Genomic DNA, 18,291 nt, shown 5'->3' on the forward strand with positions numbered 1-18,291 from the left:
ACCAGACACAAAAATAAATTCAAAATGGATACAAGACCTAAATGTGAGACAGAAAACCATCAAAATCCTGGAGAAGATAGACAACAACCTGTTAGACCTTGGCCGCAGCAACTTCTTACTCAACACGTCTCCGGAGGCAAGGGAAACAAAAGCAAAAATGAACTACTGGGGCCTCATCAAGATTAAAAAAAAACTTTCTTCACAGCTAAGGAAACAATCAGCAGAACTAAAAGGCAACCGACGGAATGGGAGAAGGTATTTGCCAATACCTTCTAAAAAAGGGTTAGTATCCAAAATCTATAAAGAACTATCAAACTCAACACCCAAAAATGAAATCAAACCAAAAAATGGGCAGAAGACAGGAACAGACATTGTGCCAAAGAAAGACATCCAGATGGCTAACGGACAATTGAAAAATTGCTCAACGTCACTCATCATCAGGGGAATGCAAATCGAAATTACAATTAGGTATCACCTCAAACCTCTCAGAAGAATGGTTAAAATAAAAAACACAAGAGGGGTGCCTGGGAAGCTCAGTCAGTTAAGCCTCCAACTTCGGCTCAGGTCATAATCTCGCAGTTTGTGGGTTCAAGCCCCACATCGGCCTCTGTGCTGACAGCTCAGCGCCTGGAGCCTGCTGCGGATTCTGTGCCTCCCTCTCTCTCTCTGCCCCTCTCCCCCTTGCACTCTGTCTCTCTCTCCTCTCTCTCTCAAAAATAAACATTTAACTCTCTCTCTCTCTTTCTCTCTCTCTCTCTAAGAAACAACAGGTACTGGTGAGGATGTGGAGAGAGGAGAACTCCCTTGCACTGTTGGTGGGAACGTAAACTGGCACAACCACTCTGGAAAACAGTGTAGAGGTTCCTCAAAAAGTTAAAAACGGAACTACCTTACAACCCAGCAACTGAACTACTAGGTACTTATCCAAAGAATACAAAAATGCTAATTCAAAGGGGCACATGCACCCCAATGTTGACAGCAACATTAGCTACAGTAGCCGAACTATGGAAACAGCCCAAGTATCTATCCACTGATGAATGAATACAGAGGTGGTGTACACTGGAATATTATTCAGTCATAAAAAATAATGAAATCTTGCCACTGCAACAGCATTGGAGCGAGAGTGGATTTTTGCTAAGTGAAATAAGTCAGTCAGAGAAAGCCAAATACCATCCCATTTCACTCCTATGTGGAATTAAGAAACACAACTAAGGAGCAAAGGGGGAAAAAAAGAGAGAGGCAAACCAAGACACAGACTTTTAACTATAGAGAACGAACTGCTGGTCAACAGAAGGGAGGGGGGAGGGGGGATGGGCTCAAGAGGTGATGGGGATTAAGAAATGCAATATTGTGATGAGCACCGGGTGCTATACAGAAGTGTTGAATCACTAAATTCTGAGCCTAAAACTAATTATTATGCTGTATGTTAACTAACTGGGGTTTAAGTTAAAACTTGAGAGAGAGAGAGATTGTCAAACTGGAAAAAAAACAAAAACAAAACCAGACCCAATTATATGCTATCAAAGACACTCTTTAGATTCAAAGATATAAGTGGGTTGCAAATAAAAGGATGGAACATAAAATAGCAACTATAAGAAAACTGGAGTGGTTATACTAATAACACCCAAAATAGCCTTTAAAAGACAAAAATGTTAAAGACGGACATTTTAGAATGATGTAACAATTACAAACTTATATGCACCTATTAACAAGTCCCAAAATACATGAAGCGAAAACTAATGGAAAAAAAGGGGAGAAATAGACAATACAATTAATAACAGCGGGAGACAGCAATACCCCACTATCAACAATGAATGAAACAACCCGGCAGAAACAACAAAGAAAGAGAAGCCTTGAGCAACACTCCAAACCAACAGACGTGGAGAGAACCCCACCTAAGAGCAGTAAACAGACTTTCTTCTCAGTACATAGGAATCATTCTCCAGGATAGACCATATGTTAGGCTATAAAACAAGCCTCATTAAATTAACAAGAATTTCAAATCATACAAAGTAGGTTCTCTGACCACAATAAAAATTAGAAATCAGTAACAGAAGGAAATTTGGGGATTGACAAATACGTGGAAATTTAAAAACATACTCTTTTAAGTCTATTTAAGAAATTTTTTTAATGTTTATTTTTGAGAGAGAGAGAGACACACACACACAGACTGTGAGCAGGGGAGGGGCAGAGAAAGGGAGGCACAGAATCCAAAGCAGGCTCCAGACTCTGAGCTATCAGCACAGAGCCGGGCCCGGGGCTCAGGCCCACGAACCGTGAGATCATGACCTGAGCCAAAGTAGGATATTTGACTGAGCCACCCAGGCATCCTAAGTTTATTTATTTGAGTGAGAGAGAGAGAGAGAGTGAGAGAGAGAGAGAGAGAGAACAAATGGGGGAGGGGCAGAGAGAGGGAGACAGAATCCTAAGCAGTCTCTGAGCTGTCAGCGCAGATCCCAACACAGAGCTCAAATTCATGGACTTGAAGATTACAACCTGAGCCAAAGTCCGATGCTTAATCGACGGAACCACCTAGGTGCCCCTAAAAAACATACTATTAAATAACCAATGGGTAAGAGAAGAAATCACAAGCAAAACTAGAAAACACTTTGAGATGAATGAAAATGAAGTCACAATAAACCAAAACTTACAGGATGCAGTGAAGCAGTACTTAGAGGGAAATTCACAGCTGTCTATATTAAAAGAAGAAAGCTCGCAAATCAATAATCTAAACTTCTACCTGAAGACACTGAAGAAAGACCAAACTAAATCCAAAGCAATCAATAAGAAGAAAATAATAAAGACTAGAGCAGAAATTAACAGAACAAGAGAAAATCAACTGAAGCAAAAGTTGGTTCCATGAAAAGATCAATGAAATCAATAAACCTCTAGGTAGACCGATCAAGGAAAAAAAAATAGGAAAGATTTAGATTGCTAACATCAGGAATGAAAGATGAGACACTACTACTACCTACTACACACCTTATAGAAATACAGAGGATTATAAAATGATGTGGGCATGCAACGCTACTGAGCAATAAAAACCAACGAGCGACTGATACAGGCAATAATTTGGATGGATGGACTAGAAGTGAACGAAGCCAGTCCCCAAAGGTACATCCTCAAAATAAGTAGATTATAGAGAGCAGATCAATGGTTGCAGGGATCTGGGGGCAGGAGTGTGGGGGTCACCCCGAGGGGGAAGTACAAGGAAGCTCATTTGTGTTGATGCAATAACTGTGAATCTTGAATGCGAAGTGGGGTTACAGAAACCCATACAGATGACGTCACAAAGACACACCAGTAGGTGAGCACATGACACAACTGCTGGAGTCCCAGTAAGGCCGCCAACGTATTGTGCCAATGTCAATTTCCTAGTCTTGACAATGGACTCTGGTTATGTAAAATGTCACCACGGGGGGGAGGAGGCGGGGGAGGCGCACACGGGACCTCTTTGTACTATTTTTGCAACTTCTTGGAAGTCTGCAATTCTTGAAAAATAAGTTTAAAAAAATAACACAGGGGACATGTCACCATGGATGTGGGGACAGAAGGGTAGACAGTCACACGGACTGATCTTTGGGGCTGGGTGATAGGAACACACAGGTTCTGCATCCTATTCCGTCTACCTCTGCACGCGCTCAAATTCTCCATAATAAACAGCATTAAAAAAATGAATAAGTGAAAGCAACACAAGAATGGCCACCAATAGGGACCTTCTCCCCCCGGACTGACCCCCCCTCAAACGTTTCCATCAAGACTGCAGGCCCTCTGGTCTCCTGTGCTCCCTGAAACAACAGCCCGAGAGGCGACCAGGGCTGCCCGAGTGCTTTCACAACACAGACCCTAACGAGACAGGGGACAGTCCAAGCGCCACCTGGAATGATGACAGCAGTGCAAACAGCATCTGAGACCTGCCTGCGACGCACAGTCTCTAAAATGAGGCCTGCCCGGCGCCAGCATCTCGCTTCCCATAGAATTTCTCCTCCAGCCAAGGCAACGCGTCCCGCGGGGACTGGCCCCCCGCCCACAAACCCTCATTCCAGAGCGGAAACCTGACCGGCTCGAGATGAGGGAATTTTTGCAAAGCCTTAGGAGACGTGCCTTCTGCAGGACGTTTCTCCGTTTCGAAGTCCCCATGTCCTTGCTCTTACACCAAGGTCCCCACTCTTTCTAAAAGAAAATTGAAAGGGGGGTCAACAGGGGCACCTGGGGGGCTCAGTAGGTCAAGCTCTTGGTTTTGGAGGTCATGATCTCACGGTTTGTGAGTTCAGGCCTCGCATCGGGCTCTGCACTGACAGCATGGAGCCTGCTTGGGACCCTCTCTCCCTCTCTCTCTCTGCCCCTCCGCGTTCCGAACAAATACATAAACCAAAACAAAGAAAAAGAGAACAGGAAAGGAAAGGAAGCCTGGCTGATACAACCAACAGGGTGAGTTCACATGGCCCCGCCTTGCCCGGCCGTCCAGGGAGAAGCGAGAAGTGTCCCCAGAGCCGTGCGCACAGGGCCCAGCATCCAAACAGAGACAGGCCCCCTGTGGAGACCCCGGCCAATAGCTCCATGTACCAACTTCCAACCACAACAATCCTCTCAGGTAGTTACCCTTACGTCACCTCTCACCAAGAAGGACGAGGAGGCCCAGAGAGGTTGAGTGACATGCCCAAGGTCACACAGCTGGGAGGGATGGTGGAGGCCGGGTTTGAAACAGAGCTGTTCCAACCTGGGAGTCGACCTGGTTCCTCTTTCCCACACACACCATCCCGCAAGACCAGTCCTCCATGCCGCCAGCCCAGACCACCTTCTTCTGAGCCACTGTCATGACTGGCCTGGATGACGGCTGGAGATCCGCCCCCCTCCCACACCTGCTTGTACCCCCGACTGCCACCAAAGGGGTCTCTGAAAACACACCGATCTCTGATTTCATCATCACCTCCCCAGGCCTCTTGCTACCTGGAACGGTGTCTGGCTCGCTGCAGCCTAAGTGACAGGCCTCTCGTTCGGGCCTCCGCGAACCCCAGGGCTTACTGCTGTCCCGCCAGCTCATCATGTCCCAGCTACACGGGATGTCTTCCAGTCCTCAAACATGCCAAGCTCATTTCCGCCTCAGGACCTTTGCACATACTATTTGTTCTTCCACTTGGGACTTCTTGTTCCAGATGTCCCCAGGGCTGGCGCCTTCCAGTCATTCAGATCTCTGCCCAAGTGTCACCTCCTGGGAGAGGATTCCTTTCCATGCCTGTATTTCCCAGTCACATCGCTCCCTCACTCTGGCACGCAGGGGCCGTTTGTTCCCTCCTGGCTGCCCAGCCCCTCGCCTGGCACGGTAAGCTTGGAGATGTCTTGGAGACGGCTCCCAGGCCGCCGGGGCTGCACCGAGCCTCTGCTTCCTTCTACAAAGTGGGGGCTGCTGGAGTCTGCTGGTCGTAAACACCGCAGCTCATACTTGGGGGCCAGGGGTAGGAGTCCCTGTGCTGAGTACTTTTTTTTTTTTTTAATGATTATTTATTTTTGAGAGCGAGAAGGCAAGCTGGGGAGAGAGAGGGAGAGGGCAGAAGGAGAATAGCAAGCAGGCCCTGCGCCAGCAGCACACAGCCCGATGCGGGCCTCGAACCCACGACCGCGAGATCATGACCTGAGCCGAAACCAAGAGTTGGACACTTAACGGACTGAGCCCCTCAGGCGCCCCCGAGCACCTGTTAATGGATGTCACCTCGGGAGGAGAGCACGTGTGGCTGCCGCGGCCCAGAGAGGCTGTGCTGTTCACCCCTGGTCAGCGGCAGAGCAGGTCTGGGAGCTGGGGTCCCATTCTCGCTGCTGGCTCTAGACTCAAACCCAGTTGTGAGGACAAGATGCCGATCCCCCCAAAACTCCCCTGGAGAGGTCTTCCCGACCGCCCGGACTACGTGGGGGCAGCTTCAGAGCCCTGCCCAGCCTCCCCCTCCTCAGGTCCCACGGTCACCACTGCCCCGGGCCAGCCTCACCAGACAGCCAGCAAGGCGGCGTGCACCTCGGGGGACCAGTCACAGCCAGGGAGCCTGTCTTCTATGTTGGGGGGCTATTCCACGTCCAGGGTGGGAATCCTGAATGCAGACCCATGGAGGCAAAGAACGGAGAGTTCTGGCAGTTTCTGGAGAACCCCCGGCAGGGCCCCCCCGTTTACCGCAGTCCCAGTCTGAGTTCTCAGAAACAGATCTGGCCTGGGGGGGGGCGGGGTGGATGCTGTCACCGGCGAGGGGAGTACGGGGCTCTGTCAGGCCCAGGTCACCCGAGCAGCACCAAGGGCCTGGGGCAGCCCCATGCCCTGAGCGCACCCTCCAACCTCACGTCTCCCCGGTGCTGGGGACCAGGCCCTAGGCCCACATCCTGACCACGCTGAGCTCCGGGCCTCCCAGCAACCGGCCTGTGTGACAGGGCCCCTGCCTGTGGGTCGCAGGGCCACGTGGCCGGTCCCCACCAAGGATCCCCGCCTCCCCAGCTACTCCATCAGCCCTCAGGGCGAGAACGTCCTATAATCCCCAAGCCGACCGCCGGACCCCAGGAGCACACAGAGGGACCCTGGCCACGTCCATGCTGACTGAACGCACACATCACACGCTCACAGGAACTACAGAAGGCCTTTCCCGTTTTGGTTTTGTGTCACTGGCGCGGCCGATTTTTATACGGCGAGGGTCCACTGCGGTGGAAATGAAGAGCCCCTCCAGGAGGCTTGTTAGGGGAACAGCCATTGTGACTTGGCTGACCCCAAAGCTTCCAGACCTTCTTTTGGCTAAAGGCCAAGTTAATTAATACAGGGAGAGCTGGGGCTTCTAGGAGCAGGTGTTTGGAACCCTGAGGCAGCAGCTCCTGGTACCCGGTGTCACAGCGGCCGCACCAAGGACGCCGGTGCCTGGCCAGGACAGCCGAGGGCCACAAAAATCTAGCCAAGAACTTTTCACACTCAGAGCCCATCTGCAAAACCCACTGGCTCACCCCGAGCCTCCCCCTGCCTCCCTCCTGCGGGCCTGAGCGGCTCCAAGTTCATAAAACCCCAAGTTCACTGGAGGAGAAAACCCAACAGGGCATGCGGACAAGGCCACAGGACTCCGAGTTCTGGCCTGGCTGCCTCGGGCCCAGCCTCCCCGGGGAAGAGCACCCATGCTTCCTGGTCTGTGACTCCCCGGCCAAGCCCTCCCACCTGCCCCATTCAAAGAGAGAGGCTCCAGAGGGAGAAAGAACAAACTGATTTTCAAGGTGCCTTCTAATAACCTCGATTGTTTCTTAACTTCCTTCCCAGCACAAATACAGAACAGAGGTGTTAAAACCACAGGCTATTCTGGAATGGAAAGTGGTTTTAGATACCCCTGTACCAGGGGCACCTGGGTGGCTCAGTCGGTTAGGCGTTCGACTTCAGCTCAGGTCATGATCTCAGGGTTCGTGGGTTCAAGCCCTGTGTCGGGCTCTGTGCTGACAGCTCAGAGCCTGGAGCCTGTTTCAGATTCTGTGTCTCCCCCTATCTCTGCCCCTCCCCCACTCACAATCTGCCTCTGTCTCTCTCTCGAAAATAAACAAACATTTAAAAAAAGAAACTGCTGTTCAACACCTTGATTCACAGCAAGGAAAGGCAGAAGCGGAAGCCTGGGCAACATCTGTCATTGTGATCGCCTGCAGGCTCTCCCTGTGCCGGGTGTGCCTGAAATCAGGACGTCTGGGGCCGTCCTCGGCACCATGGGACACCGAGCAGAATCCCGGATGCCAAAAGCACCCCCACTCACGATGACTACGGATGTCACCAGGTGCCACCCAGTGTCCCCTGGGAGCCAGTTGCCCCTGGTGGGAACTATTTCCTTAACGAATTCTCATGTATGGACTCTGTTCATCTCAGCTCCCTGGAGGCGGAGACTTTCATGGTCATCCCCACTTTGGAGAGAAAGACACAGACCTAAAACAGGTAGAGGTCGGGTGCGTGGGGAACAAGCCCCCAGCCATCCTCCCCCCTCCACCATCCTGCCTGGAGACCTCAGACCGTTTAAGACCGGCTGCAGCTCGGGGATGCTATTTGCAAGCTCTACTTGTAAGCGAGTCTGTGTCCCGGGTTTTCCCACGGCCCAAGAAGCATTCCCAAGTTCCCGCAGCTCCTTCCCAGAAACGTCTTGAGCTCTAAGTTCACAGCCCCCCTGGCGCGGCCAGCATCCCTGCCACAAAGGCACTGCCCCGGGCTCAGGCTCCAGGACTCATCCGGGCTTCGTCAGCCTTCCCAGCTAGAACGAGGCTCTACACTCCCGTCAAAGATAAGGGACAGCATCACAAGGTGCACGGGCGGGATGGGGACCCCAGAGCCCGACACCCCAGAGTGAGGGCCAGCACTGCAGGCTGGGGACCTCAGCTTCTTCTGCTTCCCCCGAGCACCCCAGAACAGGGCCCTCCAGGGGTCAGCCCCCGCCCTCCGGAGGCAGGCTGTCCTGACCTCCTCCTCCGCCTCCTCCTCCAAATGCTGGCTTGATTCCTACCTCCATGAAAGGCGCAGGACCTCCCCGGGACCGCAACCCCCCCCACCAAGGGCTCTCCCTTGGCGGCACCCTGCCCGCAGAAGACCAATGCCCTCCCCTCTCCCCACTCAATGGCCAGAGCCGGTCTGTGTTGGATCTGTCTGGTCTCTCCAGCTAGAGGCAGAAAGCTCCAGAAATTCTGATGGCCGGGGAAGGTGGGCAGGAACGGGAGGAGGGCGGAAGGGGTCAGTCTCCGCTACGCGCCAGGCACCCCCACGGCTGGCTCGGCTCACCCAGGGACTGGGGTCTCTCCAGGAACCAGCCTGAGTGTGAAATACACAAAGCACGTGGGAGACTCAGTCCCAACAACACAGAAACCAAAGGAGCGTAAAATAACTCGGGGATTGTTTGGATTGCGATTACACGTTGAAACGTTAACATTTGGGGGACGATAAGATCAACGAAAATACATTAATCACATTAATTTTGTTAGTTTCTGTGTACAGCACGAGGCAGGGGACCAACTGTGTCACCAGACATTCGCGTGGACCCGTGGGGTGTCTTCCCACGTGCGCTGCACTGGGGACACCCCGGCTCATCCATATCCTCCGCCAGAGGGACGGAGTCGCCCACACACGGCCACGTGTCCTGTGCCCACAGGGAGGGCGCCGGCCTAGCGCGCAGGGGGAGGCGGGGCTCAGCCCTCCTGGGCCTCGCCCCCAGGAGAGCCCAGCTGTGTCCTGAATCCCCCGGCGGCGAGAGGGCGCCACTCACCCCATGGGGCAGAAGCCGTGGCCTACTTGCAACTCCAGAGCTGGTGGGCTCCCTGGGGCGCTGGGAGGGCTATGGGGACACCGCGAACCCAGTCACTGCTGTCTAAGAGACACTCACTGCCCCGGAAGGCTGGGGCCAGGCAGCCCAGGAAAGGGAAGCGGCCCCAGGAGGCAGCTCCCTTTGAAAAGCCACTGGCCGGGGGGCGCCTGGGGGCTCAGTCGGTAAAGCGTCCAACTTAGGCTCACATCACGATCTCGCAGGTTGTGGGTTCGAGCCCCACATCGGGCTCTGTGCTGACAGCTCAGAGCCTGGAGCCTGCTTCCGATTCTGTCTCCTGCTCTCTCTGCCCCTCCCCAGCTTGTGCTCTGTCTCTGTCTCTCAGAAATAAATAAATAAACATTTAAAGAATAAACAAACGAACCTTTGGAGCGGGCCCACTCAGGCACTGGACTATGCAGGGCCACGCAGGCCAGCAGGAAGCAGAACACCCCGTTCTGACTCAGGCCATGGTGGACGCCAGGCAGGGAGGTCCCAGTCCCACCGACCAGGAGGTGGTCCTACGGAACATGGGATATGGAGAAGCCGGGGTGGTGGGGCCAGGGCCCCGCGGCTCCACGCAGACCTGGGGAGGCCCTGCTCTGCGCCAGAAGGTCCCACAGGGGACCCCCTGGGCCAGCCTGGGCTGGAGGAGGAAGGCAGACAGGTGAGGACTCAGCACTGAACACTGTGGTCCGGAACCGTGCGCACGAACTGCCTGAGCACCTCCTCCCGATGCACTGGGTTATCACGCCTGATGTTCTAGAACTCTCTCATCTTCAAAACCTATCCCCAAACCCACAGGCCAGGCTTCCCCACATAGATGCTCAGTGAGAGAACCAGACGCAAAAGGTCACGTTTTGTGTGATTCCATTTATGTAAAATGTTCAGAAGGGGCGCATCCAGACAGGAGGGGGTTAGTGGCTGCCCAGGGGGCTGGGAGGTGGGGAGAGTGACTATGTAACAGGCACAGTTTCCTTCAGAGCTGATGAGAACGTTCTGGAATTTGATGGTTGTGACGGACACACGGCTCTATAAATGTTCTAAAAGCCAACGAATTGTCCACTGAAAAGGGGAAATGTTAATGGTATGTGAATAGCTCCGTAAAAATATATTTAAGGGGCACCTGGCTGGCTCGACTGGTACAACATGCAACTCTTAGGTCTTGGGGTCGTGAGTTCGAGCCCCACGTTGGGCAGAGTTTACTTAAAATTCACATATGTGTATTTATTATATATTTAAAAAAACACACAACAAGGCAGGAGTACTTTAGGAGGGGCTGCTCTAGAAAATTTGGGGTCTGGTCATCACACCAGAGCCAGTCGCTGGGCGGCTGTCCTGGGCCCTCCCTGGTGACCTGAATGGCTTTGGTCTTAAGACTCTAAGATCCTTGAGGGCAGAGCTGATGCCCCCACCCCCGTCTCTTAGCCCCTTGGACTTCTGGGCAAAGACACAAGAGTTAGGACCTGGGGGGCTCGGTCGGTTAGTGTCTGACTTCGGCTCAGGTCAGATCTCACAGCTTGTGGGTTCGAGCCCCGCGTCGGGCTCTATGCTGACAGCTCAGAGCCTGGAGCCTGTTTCAGATTCTGTGTCTCCCCCTCTCTCTGACCCTTCCCCATGCTTGCGCTTGCTCGCTCTCTCTCTCTCTCTCTCACAAATAAACACTAAGAAAATTAAAAAAAAAAAAGACACCTGAGAGACAGGTTTCACTGCCTCCCCTCCCAGGGCTCTACCCCCTTCAGGTCCCCCAGGCCACGGTCCCCACGCCGCTCTTCCCCTGCCTGCCAGCACTGCCCGTGAAGACAAGGCTCGGCTCACGTGGTGACTCTGCCATCTCCCTGGCCGCCACCCAGGCCGGCATACGCTGCCCCTGGCCTGCGCTTCCCTGGCCTGGTTTCCCTGTCATCTTGGCAGCTCGGCTCCCCCAGCCCCCCGGCCCCTCTGCCCTCCACCGCGGGCCACGACCCCCACGGGCAGGAGCCGCTGCTCATCCGGCCGCCACGAGCAGCCAGCCGAGGACAAGCAGGGCTGACAGTACTGTCGCGCTCAACGGACGCCGCCAGACGCCCCTGGGCGCAGCCAGGGCTCCCACGGCCTGGCCAGGACCGTGAACGCGAGCCATGTGGTCAGCAGGCCGGGAGCCGCGGGTGAGAAGCCTTCCGTGGCGCTCGCTTCTGCAGCTTCGCCCCGCGGGGGGCCGGCCGCACCCGCAGCTCTCTTCTCTTCGAGGCCAGCAAGCCCTGCCCGTGCACCCGCCCAGCACTAGTCCTCCCGTCCGCGGGGCCCCGTGGGGGTGCTCCCTGCGCGGAGTGGCCCGTGTCTCAACGAACGACACTGCCCTGGGGGGGGGGGGTGCTGGGCCACGCTGGCGCCGTGGCTCCCACACGCTGGCCCCCAGGAAAGGAGCGAGGACAGGACGCCCCCTTTTCCAGAAGGGGGTCAGCTGACCTAGCCTTGGAGGAGGAGCTGGAATAACGCAGCAAACCGAGAGTGTAAATTCCAGGGGCTTTACTCACACGCACGGGAGACACGAGCATCCTGTGAGCTCGTGACCGAGGTAATCAGGTCCCTGCAGCCACCAGCCTGGGTGAGGAAGCCCACGGCACCGAGGGCCAATGTGACGGGTGAGATTTTAGCAGAAACGGTGGCGGGCGGGGGCCGTGGGGATTTGAAGGGGCCAGCGGCGAAATGACGGAACCTTCCTGTCAGGCTGCCCGGCCAGGGTCCCCCCACTCGCTCAGGGGACCCACATGGAGGCCACACCAGCCGGGTCCCAGGCCACCATCTGGGAGGCCCCCAAACCCTGGGGCGTGCAGCCCATCTGCACCCTGCTCAGGGGCCAGGGGTCCGGGCCCACCGCTGTCGTCAGGCCGTCACTGCGCCCGCTGGTGGCTGCAGCCCCCGCCCCTCCTGCGCAAAACCCCACCAGCTCCTCCATACCCGATTCGCTTCCCTCCACCTTCCCTCTCCCCAGAGCCCAGAGCGATCTGTCCAGAAGGTGCCATCAACTGGGGCGCAAGTCTGGACCCCCCCACCTAGAGACCCCCTCTTCGCCGCTCGCTGTGCTGGCTCAACTGAGACACGGAACTGTGATCACATGTCGGCAACCGGAGCCAAGTCCCCGGCTAGTTCTTGTTCTGATCTGTACCTGGGGACCCACGGGGGTGGGGGGCTTTCTGGCTGCTCGCTCTCTGTCCACTGAGCAAACACACGTGGGGCCTCCACCCCCTAGACTCACAGCCCGGGGCCGCGGGACGGCTCTGCGCCCGACTGCTGCTAAAAGGCATGGCCACCTTCATGCATCCTGCCCATCGGTGCCCTCACGTTCACGGGAACCACGGAGGCAGGGCAAGAAAAGAGGGGATGGAATCAAAGAAGGGAGCGACGGAGAGGCAAAGAAAGAAAAAGAAGGACAAGCACCTGGGGAAAGCCAAGAAGCTCTGAGGAACCCTCCCCGGACTGTTTATCTCCATCAAGCACAGAAGGCAGGACTGCAGCTGGACGGCGCAGCCTCCCGACGAGTCGGAACAGTCGGGGAGGGTCCCAAATCGGAGACACTGAAGACGCCCTCGGGTCCAGAACCACACGACAGCCACTCTGCGGGCCCAGCCACCACGGCCGAGGGGAAAGGCAGGAAAAACCGCAGCTGCGCACAGTCCTGCACCGACACATGCCGTCTGGCGGCCACCTCGTTGTCCACTAGCCCCGCAAGGCTCAGTGTTCACACCCACGAAAGCCTCTTCTCAAGCGTGTCCCCGTGGAGACCCTGCAGCTGGGCGACGATAAGAACCACCTCCCAGGGCGCCTGGGGGGCTCAGTCGGTCACCCAGCTAACTCTGTCGGAGGTCATGATCGCACAGTTCGAGCCCCGCGTCGGGCTGTCTGCTGTCGGCATGGAGCCTGCTCCGGATCCTCTGTCCCCCTCTCTGCCTCTCCCCCCACTTGTGCTCTGTCTCTCAAAAATAAATAAAAACTTAAAAAAACAAAAACATAGGGCACCTAGGTGGCTCAGTCGGTTAAGCGTTCGACTTCGACTCAGGTCAAGAACTCATGGTTCGTGAGTTCAAACACCACAGAGGGGCTGACAGCTCGGAGCCTGGAGCTGCTTCAAGTTTTCTGTCTCCTTCTCTCTCTGCCCCTCCTCCACTCATGCTCTGCCTCTCTCTCAAAAACAAACATGAAAAAATGTTTTAATAAAAATAAAAACAAAAACACAAAACCACTGCCCAGGACACCGCCGTCCCTTCCCACGCGGGTGCTGCCGTGGGTAAAGAGGACGACGGGCCGGATGCTTACAAAACAAATCAATTGGGAAATGTGTCTTCCTTTTTTTTTTTCCTTGTAACATTTATTCATTTTTGAGAGACAGAGACTGCGTGAGCAGGGGAGAGGCAGAGAGAGAGGGAGACACAGAATCCGAAGCAGGCTCCAGGCTCTGAGTTAGCTGTCAGCACAGAGCCCGATGCGGGGCTCGAACCCACAAACCACGAGATCATGACCTGAGCCGAAGTCGGACACTTAACCGCGTCACCCAGGCGCCTCACGCATCTTCCTTTTAAAGCCTCGGCCTCTGCCAGCCCCAAGCACACTCGTCAGGCCAAGAAGACTCCTTCCCAATCTGTTGAGACTATTTCTGCCCAATTTTCTGGGGTACAGTCCAAAAGGGGGGAGCACGAGGAGGTTGGGCATTGCAAATAGCAAAGTATTTGCCCCTGTTCACGGCTACTTTTTTCCCTTCCTTCACTCGGGTTGTTTTGGTGGATGGGATCGCGACATTTTCTGTATTTCCTGCAGCGTTAGTTTCCCTTGAAAGAATCCAAGACCCTTTTTTTAATATAGAGTCCAACTCTGAATGCTTTGATGTAAGAAAGATGGAAATTCATTCATTCGACAAAGGCGCATTAACCGAGCACCCACCGTGGGCCAGGGAGACACGCGGCGGCTGAGACGGAGGTCACGTCTAAGTGCCGACCTCACACCCTGGCGCAGGGGCTCCCAGGCCACGGCCCACGGCTCAAACCCAGCTCGCAGCCTGTTTCCGTACAGCCTCCGAGCTAACAATGGTTTTGACACTTCTGAACGATTAGGTGAGGGGAAAAAAAAAATCAAAAGAAGAAAAATAGTTCATCGCGTGAGAAGAGTATATGAAATTCACAATTCTGTGGTCGTGAGTAAAGTTTTATTGGAAAACGGGCACACTCATTTATTTCCATGCTTTTGGGGGCACCTGGGTGGCTCAGTCAACTGGTTGAGCGTCCGACTTCGGCTCAGGTCATGATCTCACGGTTGGTGAGTTTGGGCCCCGCGTGGGCTCTGTGCTGACAGCTCAGAGCCTGGAGCTGCTTCGGATTCTGTGTCTCCCTCTCCCTCTGCTCGTCCCCCCACCCCATGCTCTGTCTCTGTCACTCTCTCTCTCAAAAATAAATACACATTAAAAAAATTATTTCCATATTTCCGTGCTACAGTGGCAGACAGGAGTAGCTGGGACAGAGACTAGCCTGTAAAGCCAAAACTATCTACTCTCCAACCCTTCACAGGAGCTTCTGCCCTCCTGAATGAGACAATAAATATATCAATAGATTAATACGTATTTACAGTAGCGCTAAATGCAAAGATGAAAAGGCAGGATGGGGAGAGAGGGTGGTCGGAAGGGTGAGTTTAGGCCATGTGGTCAGGGATGGCCTCTGAGCAGAGACCTGAATGACAAGGAGCCAGCTGGCTAGAATAGTGTGGGAACAGCAAGTGCAAAGGCCCTGAGGCAGGACAGGGAAGAGCAGGAGGGAAGCTGGTTACAACTGAGGAAGCAGGCACAGGAGGGGGATGAGAAGGGGGAGGGCAGGGAGAACAGACAGACCACAGAGGACAGAGCAGGGAGGCCACGGGAAAGGGTCTCAAAGCTTTTCCAGGAACAACAGGAAGCTACCGGGGGGTTCTGAGGAGAGGAAGACCATTCTTAAAGCTTCCAGAAGCTCCCTGAAGGAGCAGCAGTGAAAACTGACAGTCCAGCAGGGATACTTCTCTAACCAACAAGACCCTCAAAAACCAATTCAACCAACAACAAAACCAATTTGCCAGGGCACCCACGCCTTACTAATGACGTGACACTAACCTTTCTAACATCATCGTGAAATCCATTTCAGTGTATATCTGAACTAGCATATTAACAGACCCACGACTTTGGGGACATTTCTGTTCAGGAGGAGGCGAGATTAATGAAGTGAGTCACCTTCAAGTCAACTCAGAGAGAACTGTTAAGCAGAATGCCAGGGAAGGGCACGGTGGGGGGCTGGGTGGGGGGCAGGAGAGGTGGAAGCCTGGGCGGGGCGCCCAGGGGCGCTGGTGAGGGTCCCTGGAAGACCCCTGCACCCTGCCTGTGGGGTGGCATGGGGGAGTCTGTGGGTGGGCACCTCTCCTGGAGTGAAAGTCACAGGCTGGGAAGGACCCGGAAGGCCAGGCTGAGGATGGCCAAGCACCCCTTGCAAACACAAGCCCCTCCCTACTCAAGGACGGAAGAGAGGAGGGGACAAAGGAAACCGGAACTTGAGGCAGATCAGGGTCATAACCAAGTATCAGGCTTGTGCAGGGTTCAAGGTTAAGTGACAGGCTCTCGCTCAGGGTGACTGTGTACCCCAGGGGACATCTGTGGTTGTCACACTGGGGGCGGCTCCTTGCATCAAATGGGTGGAGCCAGGGATGCTGCTCAGCCCCCTACGGTGCCCAGGACAGATCCATGGAGAACAACCCGATCAAAGGCAGACAGGGAGAGGGAGCCCCCGCGAGCGCGTCCAGCTCAGGGCTCCTGGCGCCACACAAAGCATTCAGTGCTCCTCATCCCCTCTGACCCCCACAATGACCTAGGAGGGGCTCTCACTGTACCCATTTTACAGATGAGAAATGCAAGGCCCAAAGAAGGGAAGTGACTTGCTCCAGAGGAGGGATGTGAACGCAGGTCGCTCAGACTTGGAAGCCTCAGTGGGGACAGGAGTCCAGAGACTGCCAACAACAGCAGGTCAGAGGGAGTTCGGGTCTGTCACTCTCCTCTGCTGCCCAGCATCCTTGACCAGAAGCAGAGGCCCAGGGCCGGGCAGGCAGGAGCCGGGCACTGAGGCCCCACCCCCACGAGCAGCCCTGGGGCAAGTCTCTGGAGCAGAACCAGGACCCAGGGGGCTGCGGGAGAGGCACGGTGCTGACCAAGAGGGTTTGAGGGGCCCTCCGGTCGTGCCCTCTGCCAGAAGTTCATTTGCTCTCCACCCCACCCCCCCTACTTTGTTCTTGAGCAAGTGACGGACCCAAGGTCACATGGCTCTGACCCACGCACACTTCCAGATCCCAGGAAGAAAGCCACCCAGTAAGGGTAATGAGCCAGAGCCTCTCAGCCCAACACCACGCATCCCCTGGTCCTGCCTGCTCCCTGCCCCAGGCCCCCCGGATGGCGGGCTGCACCCCCCAGGACACCCACCTGTCCCTTCCCCCACTAACACCAAGACCCCCTGAAGTTAGGAATTCTCCATAACCTGCCCGCTGTCCCCGGTGTCAGATAGACCCCAGAACAGATGGCAGGGCCCCTCCGGGGCAGGGGGCGGGGCGCTGGAGGGCAGGGGCGAGAAACCAGCAGAGAAGGCTCCAAACGAGATGCAGAAGGACAGAGTGGACAGGGTCGGGGAAAGGGGCGTGGTGGGGGTGGGGACGGGTGCTGACCACCCCAGAGTCCAGAGAGCTCCCTGCTGGACGGCCCCGGGGACCCAGGGAAACTACAACAAAGGCGGGCGGGTCCTAAGTGACCCATCAGCAGCACCTTTCAACTCCAGTACTCAACGTCTCCTTAGCAGCCCACCCACAAAGAGGAAAGATCAGAAGACGCGAGGAAACCAATTGTACAGAGACCCCCACGTAGATCTATTTCAAGCCAACAACTACACACACAGCGCACGTGCGGGGACGGACACAGCGCCCGCATGCAGCCGCCGCGACACCTGGGCGGTGACGTCCCCCAGGGCAGGGCCGGCCGCCTGGCGGGGCCCCCAGCACAAGCGGAGGAACGCCGGGGGTGGCCAAGCATCCAATCAGAAACACGGAAAGAGGGCCAGCGAGTTTCCGAAACCCTCGACTCGGATGATCACAAGTTGAGTGCGAGACGTTCCCACTCTGTCCTTGAGGTTCCAGAAAACAAACTGCAGAGAGGAGAGAGGCCGTCGGCTCTCCCAGAGGTGGCGAGAAAAGGCTGCCCAGCAAGTTGACAGACCCTCCCGAGCCTCATACGGAAGCTATTATTTGAGAATTAGGGGAGTCATTACCTCTCGGATGGCAGCGATAAAAGCCCAGACAGTCATCTAATGAACCCGTTTTCACGGCTTTCTCCAGCCTGGAGACAGCCCCGTAAACGCTGTTGAGGCAGGGCCCCCAGCCTTAAATGCAGCCCAGCATCCTGGGACCCCAAGACAGAGCCAGCACCCAATGGGACCCAAGGGCACTGGCTGAATAAATGCCATTGACAGAAACACACGGAAAAGAACACACTCCGCACATGTTACAGCCTCACTGCATTCCATGGAACACGGCCACCTTCTCCCTAGTTTCCTAACTCGGCAAACAGTTCCCCAGGTGCGCCCGAATTAGGAACACAAAAGCGTCCTCCCCCAACCAAACAGCTGGGACACACCAAAGCCCGGTCCAGGCCTCCCGCACCCCCGGGGGGTGGGAGTGGGGGGGGTGCCCACAATCCCGTGTAAAGCCTTCCACCGCGCCCAGGTGGACACGCACCCCAACGCACCGGGTGTCACCGCGCCCACCGGGCACACACCCAGGCCCTCGCACATTCGTGGGGCAGGTCCCTTTCAGAATGCATCCGTGCCCCAGCTCCCACCGGGAAGGGACGAGATGGGACGGCCCGACGGGGTCGCCGCGGGAGCGACTCCACAATCTATTTCTACAGAGAAGGGGGGGGGTCTTCGGGGTGGCGACGCGGCTCGGAGGGGGAGGCCCTGAGGGGGACGCGTCCGCAAGCTGCGAGGTGCAT

The sequence above is a fragment of the Crocuta crocuta genome, unplaced genomic scaffold, assembly GCF_008692635.1.
Source record: "Crocuta crocuta isolate KB4526 unplaced genomic scaffold, BGI_CrCroc_1.0 scaffold110, whole genome shotgun sequence".
Lineage (NCBI taxonomy): Eukaryota > Metazoa > Chordata > Mammalia > Carnivora > Hyaenidae > Crocuta > Crocuta crocuta.